Genomic DNA, 12,429 nt, shown 5'->3' on the forward strand with positions numbered 1-12,429 from the left:
GCAAGGAATTCACGGCACGGTTTGAACGGATTATTCATTTTGTACCTCCATCTACAATTATACAGCCTGGTTCGAAAACATCAAGTGAAGTATCGCATATTTTTCCAAAGCATTATGAGTTATACGTTTCCCTTGCACATGATCTGCGTTACGAGCATATAATGAGATTGTTCATACTCCCTTTTTAATAGCATATTGTCTATAAATATATATGCATTAACAAGTTATGTGCATATTTTTTTCATGTGTCTGACCTAAATACCACGGGTGCACCAATTCACCGCCATTCGCGTTTGCAAATTAGCGTTCCTCTGGAACAACATTAACCTGGGTTCGAATCCCGATTTGTCCGGATCGTGTTGCTTGGTTAGGCGGCACGACACCCGTGCTTGTGCGTTTCACAAAAGTGTTAAGGGCCATGATACAGTCAGGGTTTGCAATATTTTAATTTGCCAGTTGGCCTCCAAGACCTGCTGCGGCCCGCAGGCTTTAGAATCTACAGGCCCTGAAAGAAATCTGCAGGTCCATTTTGTTACAAGAAGTCAAACCAATAAAAACAATATATGCTACACTGTACATAGTTTCGCTTGCGAATCCCATGGCGCAGAGACGTTTTTATTGGTCAAAGTCTGGCTTTGACATTGCTATGGTCAAAGAGCTGAAAAACCAAGAAGTGACACTATACGTTATCATAACATGAATGATCTTGGATGATCCAAGAGGAGAAAAATGTAAGGAAAAGATTCCACTCAAACGGAAAACAGATTATTTGCTGAAGACCACAAAGGCATGCAAATATTTGAAAGTCCCGGCCCAATACAATAACAACCAGCGCTGGGCCTCCGGGCCGGCGGTTATTTCGAACGCTGGATATAGCTGGAATAAGCGCCGTTAAACCCTAAAGGACATTCTTCAAAGACGATTCGCTAAAAGATCAACGGCGCCTACTCTAGCAGGCAATAAAGTACACGTTTTTGCATTACGTCACACTATAGTGACGTCACTACGCAATAATTCTCGTCTGTCCCCTCGTAATGAAACATATCCTTGGTAACAGACGTCAGGATGCATGTCAGCTGCCATCGCTACGAACAGCCTCGTACAGTAAACAGTTAATTTAGATTACCGACACCTTCGTTTTTCGGTTTGCTTTCTGCCTAGATACATTCCGGTGTGTATAAGATTTGGTGTCAGAAATACAGTTGGCTCGACTCCCAAGCATTATGCAATAAAAGTACACTGTTGCCCCGCACTGTTATAACGTTAATGCACTCGGACACAAACGTCGTCGTTCTTTAACGGCGATGGTTCACGACAAGGGCACCTTTTTACACTTTGTTTATTCATCGGGGTCGAGCGGGCTTTATTTCTTAAATTAGGAATAGAATCGGTCTTTCTGTTTTTTAATGTTTTTGTCCTATCACCTCTGCGAGAGAGAGGAAATCTATTATCAGAATTATGACGCAAGATAGCTAGCTAGCAGGATAGACAGATTAAGGTTTATTAAGTGTTCGGGCAACATTTACACATTGCCCTGCATGAATGTTTACTCATTTATAAAGTAGTAAACTTGCCACACGCTCAAATATAATGAAGAATGGCATTCTGAACATCGTTGCGAGTGACATTTCTTGAGCAGAGCAACCTAGTCAAGGAGATGTTAATAATGGGAGATGTAAGAGGTTCCATCGTCGCCTTATGTTGATTTACATATTCTGCAGTAGACAGTAATCCACATTATCTGATTACAAACTGTGCATTTTGCAGAAATATCTTATCAATAATATTTAGATAGGCACAAGGAAGAAGTCTGGTTAAAAGAACCTCTTCTCTATAGTTCTCAATAATTTGGATTTAGTTACGAAAGGCTCGATGTCATGTGAACTTTTTCAACTCCAAAACAGTCCAATATGGGTAGGTACACTTCGGATATGATCTCGGCTGGAGCTTTTACACGAGGTGCTGGTTCAGATGCATTTGCTGGTTCAGATGCATTTGCTGGTTCAGATGCATTTGCTGGTTCAGATGCATTTGCCTGTTCCATAAACTGATGGAAGTTCAAGCACCCCTGGTGGCCTCTGAGACAGAACACTAACATCATCTATGACAGCATCACGTACATTATGTAGGAAATCAGTTCTTGAAGAACGCATGCTATAAGACCACGTAACGTCTTTCCAAAGATCTAGAAAATACTCAACACAATTTCATCCCAAAGATTTCGATTTTGGCATGCGTCTCACTTCTAACAGATCAAAAGGCATTTCACCCGATTCCACATGTCAAGCCTCAAGAGAAGTAGTTCTGAATGTTCCATGACATATTATGCCTTTTGCGTTGTACATGCTGATCCATAGGTTTGACAGACTAAATCATGTTGTGATCTAACGGGGGGCACGATATAATGGCATTAAACACTTCCTATCTGCATCCCATTTGGTACTGGAAATACTTCTCAGAAGGGTCAAGACTTTAGTGCATTTCCGAATCAAATAGTCTATTTGAGGTTTCTGATAAGCCTATGGCATCACTTTATTCAACAGATACGTCACAGCAAGACGCCACACTAAGAGAGTGATGTCAAAAGCCAAGGCCTGGGCCCCGTTTCACAAACCTCTCTTAAGCCTAATTAGTATCTCCTGCACTGATACAGCTACGATAGCTTCGTGAAACGTAGCCCAGGTCATAGATTTTCGAAGCTCTCTTAACATCAACATAGGACTATCTTAGCACTAAGAGAGCTTCGAAAATCTAGGCCCTGGTGTTGTTGCTGCACATTCCCAAATGGTGTAACCTGTTGTAAAATAATGTTTAAATTGTTTTTCGATCTTTCTCCTGACATTCAGGAAAGCACAGTAGTGTGGAAGGTGTTGTTTTTAATGCCTTGCGGCCAATTCCGAGATGACAGAATTGACCTTTCCAACATTGTGGAAATTTCTGGAAGCCTGTTATGACTACGTAAGAGGCAAGAGTGATCCTCTGTCATCCTCTGAAAAAACTAGACTAACAGTTCGTCTCTTAAAATGCATGCTTTTGATAGAGACCACGAACGTCATTTAAATGGTTTAATTTGGTTCGGTTGTTGTTTAACATATTAGCAATATTCCAACTACATGGCAGCGGCCCACAAACAATCGAGTCTGGACCAGACAATACAGTGATTAACAACATGAGTATCGATCTATGTATTTGTGATGCAATGACATGTGTCAACCAAGTTAGTGAGTCTGGCCACCAGATCCCGTTAGTCGCCTCTTACGACATGAATACCGCACTGGTTTCAAAGCAATGACTTGGCGAGTCCAAGCTGTGAACATATTCAACATGTTTCAATAAAATTACAACATTTATTATTGAGATCTTGTTTTAAACAAGTGTTTGCCTCTAACATGGCAATGTCCCCCACTGCTAAAGAAGAATGAAATATTTATGACATCCTCCTTCACTTTTTGCTCATACACAAGATGCCTGAAATGAGTGGTGTCTGGATAATCACCCTTTGTAGGTTGTCGACAAACTTTAGGACAGTGATTGCAATGTTTTATGGAATATTGCGACAACAATTTCGACAAGTTCGAAAAGTGGACAAAGTGTTGTGGTCATATTGAAAATAAGATTAAGGTCACCCAAATCGACTGATGTCTGTGCAATTCCCTAGTGTAGGCTGTCGCCAAATTTACAGACATTCAGTACAAGAGTTCATGAGATATCGCGTTAACAAGAGTTTGAAGAGTGGTCAAAGAGTCGCGGTGACCTTGAAAATAAGGTAAATGTTAACAAAACTGACTGGTGTCTGCGCATTCTCCCAGTGTAGGCTGTGACCAAATTTGAAGACATTGGGTACAACGGTGCATGAGACATCGCATTAACAAGAAACGGGACGTACGTACGTCAGTACGGACGCTGCACAATACATAGTCCTGTTCCGCGTTGGGGCGGCGGACCAAAAAAAAGACTATTTGCAATAAGAAGAAAACGGTACTTCATGACGCGATATTACTTGGTGATGTAGCAAATGCTTTTCTTTTCTAAGATGCCAAGTATATTACTATTATAATTATAACGAATTCATAATTACTGCTAGACACATATTAGATGATCCTGCGCACTAAACGCATTTGTGACAAGAGAGGCGGTACAACGAATTGGGCGAGTACATTTGGCTGCTACAGGTAGCTTGTCGATTATGCACGTGCAATACACGCTAACCGTGACATGAAATCAACATCGCATATTCCTTCGCATGATAAGACTGCAATTTCAGGCATACGATACTGATATTCCACGCTAACCTTTAGCTAAGACGAAGACAAATAGATGATTGGGGCATTGACAAGCATTTTAGATATTCAACAATTTTGTTAAAAAGAACCTCAGGAAAATGTCATTTGCTCCGTGAAATGGATCGGTGGTCCTAAACATATTTGCTCAGTATATTGTGTTGAATCAATTCTTTGGGATTGTACCTGTTCCCAAATCGAGTGTGCTATAACAATTCATGCGTGAAACGCACGGGGAAAATGAACTTTTCGATATTTATCAGACAACCTGTCTCCCTCTTGTTTCAAGTGGATCGTTCTGTGGGGCATTCCCAAGTATGCAAATTGGGGTCATTTGTCAGGTAGTGGATCATCTTATATGTGTTTCCCAGTAAATAGAAGTTATAACCAGCTGTGGACTATTTCCGAATGGTGGTAGATGGCGGGTCACGGAATGTCATTTAGAATAACGCTTAGTGTGCGAAAACGGATAATTTGATAGAAACAAATAATTCCTTCTAAATTAAAAAGGAACCTCAGTGAGATGGGGTATTTATATCCTGGAACCATCTAGACTTGCTCATTTCGAATTTCAGAAAGCGCCTGGCAGAAGGGGAAATTATACGTTTCAGGGACTGTGTAACAGGCTATTGGGGATACACGGAGCCCTACTTTAGTGGGGACGATAGTCTCACAGTCACTGAACCGTTTCATTTCCCTTCTGCCTAACCCCTTTCTTCAATGCTTAAGACCGAAATGAAGCTAGTCTAGTTCTCTTTTCATTAGGTCGGTTTTCAGTTTCAAGAGGAATAGCTTGATTTTTTTTATCAAAACTACAATGTCATGTATTCATGGACTAAGCGGTAGCATGACTGGCATGTTCTCCGATGTCATACAACATTTCGAAAAAAAACACGCAGGTAGTTATAAATACAAAATTCAAAGAGAAACCTGTTCTACAGCAACTTTCCGTCATATTAAGATGATGGAGAGAAACCTGTTATACTTCTAAATCTAATCTTGTCTCGCTGTGAAGTTCAAGGGAATCAAAACTCCTCGTTTATGTCTGGGCCGTCTTTGTTAGCCCGCGTAATCAATGCATGCCAATTAGAGACAGTCAGCCAACAAAATGGGTTTCGGATAACCAGGGGAATGATCTTGGATTTTCATTTTAGATTTTTAAAGTTTATGCCATTCACGGGGGCGGTGAAGTAAAATAGTGGTTAAATCGAAAGTGGTTTCGCTCGTAACACCGAAGGTCCGGGTTCAATTCCCATCATGGGAACAATGTTTGAAGGCTATTCCTGATGTCCCCCACCGTGATATTGCTGCAATATTGCTAAAAGCGGCGTAAAACTAAAAGATGTGTCACAAGTTTCACACTATATAAAGTTTAGGTGTCACGTCTAGTCTGCTGTGTGACGAGACGTGACAGAAATGTTTTGGCCATGTAACGTTTTATTCGACGATTTAATTGATGTTTCAGACGGTGTACTCCCATTTTGGAGAATGTTGTGAGTGGCATTAACTAACGGTTGAGTTCACATAGGTGCACGTCCCTACAATGAAAGTGGGAACAGCCCATTTGCATAAGTGTATCAACAGGAGTCATAGTTCATTAATGAATTAATTAGCACAGAATACATTGTTCCTTAAAGGGGCTTGCGATATTGTTTTCGATGAAGAACATCAGTAGGTATAGAAATAATTACATGGATTAGCAAAGATGTGAAGCAGCCAGGTCGACATCTGAACTTGCTGAAGGCCTGCCATATAATGGTGATCGAAAAGAGCAGTCAGAGGTTTCTAAACAAGTTTATATCAATTGTAATTAAAACAATTAAGGCTGCATTGTTAGAACAGGCACATCAGAGAAGGTAAATTAATCTATCTTGCAAATAATTACGAAGTTAGCTACTTTACGTGTTTATCTTTTAAACACATTTGCTTGAGTAGGTTAACCATTTGCCTTTTAAAGTTCCATTAATTTACCTCTGGAGCAGCACATGAAGGTTCTGTACCCAGTTCAAAGAATGTGAAGCAATCAGATTTTATGTTATACGGCGAAGTAGGTACCCAGCATATCCGTAAAAGTTAAAATTATATCAAACTGGACTAAACTCTTATGTTGTAATGGTAAATACCATTTTATAATGTTATGGTACAATTAATAGTCTTCAAATGTTGATTAATTTTTTTCCATTGTTATCAAGTGTTAAACGTATTATATCCTACAGAATACTGGGTTGTATTACATTTCCCTCACCAAATCTGTATTTAGCATTGTTTGGCTTAAAATATAATGTACAATTCATTCTCATTGATCAGTTTAAACAGTTATGGTGGCGTTCTGCAGCTGACTCATCGGAAGGTTGATCTAATGAAATGTGATTATTCACCACTTAACCCGGAAGTTGTTCCGAGGGAACAATATCCAAATCTGTTCCTCCCTCGCCACGTTTTTACTATCAGAAATTATCTAAATCGACCTAACGCCCTGGTCACTTTTGAAAAAAAAACATGCTCGAGAAACATTTAATTTTTTATGCAGCCTAATGTGTATCGATTATATATACTGTATGTTCTCTGTGGCGCTATATATGATTTGGGGGAATGAAATAGGTGCGTTCTGTTCTGTTCACAAGGTTCGGTTATATAGTTAAACTCGAATTTGCAGGAGTTAATCCATTCTCTCTGATACGGGAGTATGGTGTGTTTTCTTTCTTAACTACCCACTCCAGAGTCTCACAACTGGGAGTTCTCACGAATGGCAGTAGACCTTTCAGAGAAAAAGTTCACGTTCTGCACCCACAGACGGACGTGCCACAATACGACGTATTGCGCAATAAAATAGTTCCAGAAAAGGTGACGCAGCATGAGTGTGTGATTTCTCAGAGTGATCTACAACATATTTTAGTGTCTCTGAGGAACCATCTCATGTCTGCCAAGGTGACGCCGCTTCGTAATACCAAACCCCCTGTAATGCAGAAACCCTTCATGAAACAGGTCGAGGTTCTGAATCTCCCGGGCACTATTTTTTATATTTTCAAACTGTATGCAGCAAGCCATGCTAGTGGTAAGACTAACGCGATCGGGTAGTCACATTCGCTGTTTTGGATGACACATAACATCGTATCCCAATTAATACGATTGCGTACACAACAAGCTGGAATATCGGGACGTTAAAGAACAAAGAACTAACCAACGCAATATGACATCTCCCTCTGGAGGAATGTCAAAAACCTTACTACAAGGCTGTGCTGAATGCTATGTCCATGGATGTATAGCATTTCCGTTCTCTGAAGAGGTAAGTCTGGATAAGTGGACATTTCGTCTCACTGCGTCATTCTATACGTATATACGTTATTGAGAAATATTCATTGAAACTATCATTATTACGTTAGAGACTTGTGTAAGTGTAGGAAGGCAGGTTGTAGAAATAGTGGAGAAACAAAACGGTACTAATTTATCTCTGTCTTACACAAACTTGATGTGGTTACTGAATTCACTTGTTTGGCAGAATGGGAGAAGCAATGAATGGAGGCTGTTCTGTTAAACACAGAGCATGTTCATTCATTATGTAATGCAATCTTTTGGAATTTGAGACTGTGGGGAAAAGGATTGCTAATTAAAAGTAGTTTTTGCGTTAAAGTGGAATGTTCCAAATGTATACATTTCTGTCGGGATTAGAAACCTATTTAACAAAACTTCTAACTCAGGCTGCATCGCAATTCAGTGTTACTTCAACCCTCAAGTTAAAGTCCAAAAAAACTTACAGATACATCACACATAAAAGAACACCTTATGGTTCTGTATTTTCTGGCAAATGTTTTGTTTTATGGTAGAATCCACTGTAGATAAGGGTAAAGCAATCTAAGGTAAATGAACTCCCGGTACTTCTTAGAACACGTTATTTATGGTAAGCTTAAGCATTGAACAAATAACGTTATTCATTCATTTGACATTAATTTAGGTCAGTTAAATATCAGACAGAATCTTGTCGCTAAAACTTTCCATACAGATCTTGATTAAACTCGAAGGTCCAACTGTGCAAGTGCAGGATAAGATATGCAGAAGCCGGCTGTTTCTATCGCACAACACAATTTCAAGCAACGTGTTTTTCAGAAAAGAAATTTAATATTCCACATCTCTGCGGAAAGTTATAACTGGAAAACGCGCAACGTTCAAGTCTTTTAAAGGGGCACTGATGCGGAGCGAATAATGTTTCTCATCAACTGTCTAATTACGAAACCAAGCAGCAAATTGGTCAGCACCCGGTCCCGTGGCGGACAAAGAGATTGGGCTCCTGTCCACATTAGCAGAATTTCTTCCCCCTAAAGGCCGGATGCCGTTATTTAAAAATATCCATGGTATTCCTTATCTGATTGTAACAAATTATCCCAGCAGTGTAGTCTCTTTTCTGATGCCTGGATGGTATAGTGACTGATCCAATTTGATCCTATTTCTGTGTTTTTTACCTCGATATTTAATCATGTTATGTGAATATATGATGTCTACATACACGTAGTAAGCCATTTGTTTCATGTAAGCTTTATATTTAGATAGTTTTGAGGGTTGGCCCAGCTGTCATGGCAAACATCATACTGCATTTGGATAGCTACGACCCTGGTTCATTGTCTAAGATAATAAAATCACACAGTTGATTTATCTGAATTCGTAAACTAATAACAACGACTTTGCCATTGGTAGAGAAATTTTCTTACGTCAAAAAACTGATTATATCCATTTACCCAAGTACACAGCAAAAGCCTATGTGTATTTCTTATGTACCAACGAAGTTCCGTTGGAATCCTCAAAGCAGTTTCGGCCCATAGGTGTTTTCAGGATGCATGCGACATATGCTGCATGCGAGATTACATCTACCTCTGCTGTAACTCGCGTTTGATGGTATAAACCTAGAAGTGTTATTTGTCATCATTCACTTGATGGTCAGTTAATGAATTTATAACGGGTATAATTAGTGGTAACACCACTAAAATTCCTCGACAAAGGTTCCCATTTGGGTCTGTCTGGAGTAAATATAAATTAATTAAATTAATTAAATTATAAATTAACGTCTGTAAAGGCAAATGTAATGCAGGTTATGTAATATGTGCATGTAAGTGATGTAGGGGGATTTATCAGCTGAGTTACGAAAACAAACATCGATCAAAGGATTAACCGATAACACACTGATTGATTAATTACTTAATTTGTAAAAAAGGCAGTGTTTATGATGGTTGATTTACTAATCTATACTGAATACACCCTGTCGTAAACTACGAGTGTGAAAACAACATCCTTCCTACAAAGAATTAACCACCACTGCCTTGATTGATTGATTGTTGCTCATTATTGCGGACATCATACAGTTAGTTGCCAGTTATAGTAGACTGTTGAAAGACACAAGGCATAGGGCAGGATTATTTACCAGCTGCAGGTGAATGGAATATGGTTCTTTTATGTGGATATTGATGGATACATTCCTGAACGAGGTAATAGCCTGACATTGTTGCTATAACTTTCGTCTGTCTTAAATTTAATGTTTGGGTTTTGTTTTAATTTATTTCTTGTAGCATTCAGCAGAATCTGTATTACAGAAAACATGCACTAGGTCGCGAATAGGGTGTGTGTGCATACAAATGTGATAAGGAACTAATTAGGTTTATAAGAGAAAATATAAACACGTACACTGACTTCGTTATTTTTCAGTCCTAACGTTTTATATACCGCCGGCAGATGAGTGAAGTTCAAGGTGTTTGATTTGTTTTCATAATAACGAAGGAAAATGATTCCATCTTTGTTGATCAGTCTACACATAAACTATCAATTGCACATAAGGATGACGCAGCAGAGATCACGAACCAGTCATGAATTCTGGGATATCATCCGGGTACCCACGGAAGAAAACCAATAACAAAAGAAACAAACGGTCCCTTATCTTCCCAAACGTCAGACGCGTCGACTGTCAGAGGGGTAAGTATCAGATTAGTCACGGTTGGTTAGTCAAGCATTAGTTACCTGTTTACCTTTCAGTAAAATGGAACAGACCACAACAATAAAAACTTAGTACGTCCCAGGAAAGTCTTAATAACCCTTGCTCTTTCATTATTTACATATCAAATTATCAGATGTAAAATATGGTGATTTGATGATTTTACATCACAATCGTTATAAATAATGTAAGTACCAACTTTATTATTTAACAAAAGTATATCACTATTTACTATTTACATATATGTCAGTCAGTAACGGAGTATTGTATCCAATAATTATAGCAACATTCACTTTACATGCACTATCTACATATCAGTCACAATCACCAGTTCAATAGTTTTAGCCAAGTTTCAAGAGATGTCCTACAGCATCCAGGAATTCAATGGATATCTTCTTGCCACTTGTCAGCTTTTCTTTCAGACGAAGGAATCTCCCCTCGGATTCTCTGTACACTTTCTTCCTGGGTAGGGGAGCAGCACCAAAGTTAATCTGCTCCAGCTTAGCGCCTTCTGACTTCTCCATGCCTTGTATGGTGTATGGTGTCTGTTGTTGGTTGGGCAGCATGGCGAAGACAAGCGGGTCAGTGGTGTATCCAATGCGGGCATGTATGGTGTAGAGTTGATTCCAGAGATGAGATGTACTGTCCATGTAGAGTGTGTCATCTTCGAACAGACATTTCAGCTGCTCATCAGTCGAAAAGATGATGATCTTGTCCTCCTCACCATCTTCACAGAGAAGAAACCTTCTGCCATCTCTGGTTGTGGTCCACTGTCCTAAGTGAGCATCAGCTCTGGTCTGCGGCAGTACAGGGATTGTTGTCGGGCGATGTCGGTAGAGGAAACTCTTCAAACTGGGGAAGGAAGGCAGATGCAAGACGTTGTCTGGAGCCTGGAGAGCAACTTCGGCATTGTAGATCGCCTGGACAGGTATGGCGTCTTCACTGACCCATTTCCGCAAGTTGCTGACAAACTTGACTGAAGTCGGATCTCTTGGTGGGTGGCTGTGGTCTGATGAATCTCTCAGGAAGTCCCCAACAGTGGAACATTTCCCTCTGCATGTCTTGACTATACATCTGTGGTCTGGCCTCTGGTCTTATTCTTGGAGTATGTGAACCCATCAAGAAATACTTGCTGGGTTCCTCTCTGAGACTGAAAAACTTCCGCTCTGCGTATGCCAGCCATAGCAGCGATATCGTTATATATCACATGTGAGATTCAGTTTGTGTTGCGGAGAACTTTAAACCACTTACTCAAGTATATACAAAACAGTTATATCTCATTTAATAATGTTTACTGCATTCTAAATACTTCCTGTATTCCATATAGGTGAACAAACTTCTACAAAATCACATGCCTCACCACATACTGATCAAAAGCAGCGGCAACAACAACAAAAACAAAAGAGTTTCATCTGTTTCAGTTAACAAATTTGAGTAGCAGGAATCAGCCTACTCACCCTGCCCAGAGTTTGGAGCAGTTCATTAATTAGTAGGTAAGGCCAGGCAGTTACACTGGTCACATTGGACTGATTTGTCTAATGATTGAGCCGTCTGACAATTGGAACGTCTGATGCTTGGGAGTGACACGCCAGTCCACGGAAATTGCTCCGCATCAGTGTCCCTTTAAATGTGCGTCAAAAGATCTCTCGCTAAGTAATTGAATAAACGCGAAATATGTTGTACTCGGCAGTCTGCAGATCTATTTATATAACACATAAAGCATATCCTGGAATGCTAGCATGATATAACACAATAAAACACAACCGATAAGACTGAGACTGTTGCTCTGACAGCCATGTCAGCAAGAAGAGATATACCTCTGCTTTGACCAAAGACCTAAACTGTTGTATGGCACTGCGTAAATGTCATATAAGAGTGACCGGACATCTTACGTAACATTGACAAGTAACCGGAAATGATAAAAAACACTGAAACACCGAGCATTGACCTAAATTCTTCTATACCACTGCGTAAATGTTATGTAACAGTGACCGGACATCTTACGTAACATGGGCAAGTGACCGGAAATGATAAAAAAGGTCCTGAAACACCGAGCATTGACCTAAATTCTTCTATACCACTGCGTAAATGTTATATAATAGTGACCGGACATCTTACGTAACATGGACAAGTGACCGGAAATGATAAAAAAGGTCCTAAAAACACTGAACACTG

At 39.7% G+C, this 12,429-nt stretch overlaps 1 protein-coding gene across 4 annotated transcripts in view; it reads right to left on the reverse strand.

The window, feature by feature from the left end:
• LOC137281907 (sodium-coupled monocarboxylate transporter 1-like) overlaps window positions 1-12,429 on the reverse strand; it is a 64,292-nt gene that overhangs the window by 37,985 nt on the left and 13,878 nt on the right. The window lies entirely within an intron of this gene.

This window comes from Haliotis asinina, chromosome 4 (genome assembly GCF_037392515.1).
Source record: "Haliotis asinina isolate JCU_RB_2024 chromosome 4, JCU_Hal_asi_v2, whole genome shotgun sequence".
Lineage (NCBI taxonomy): Eukaryota > Metazoa > Mollusca > Gastropoda > Lepetellida > Haliotidae > Haliotis > Haliotis asinina.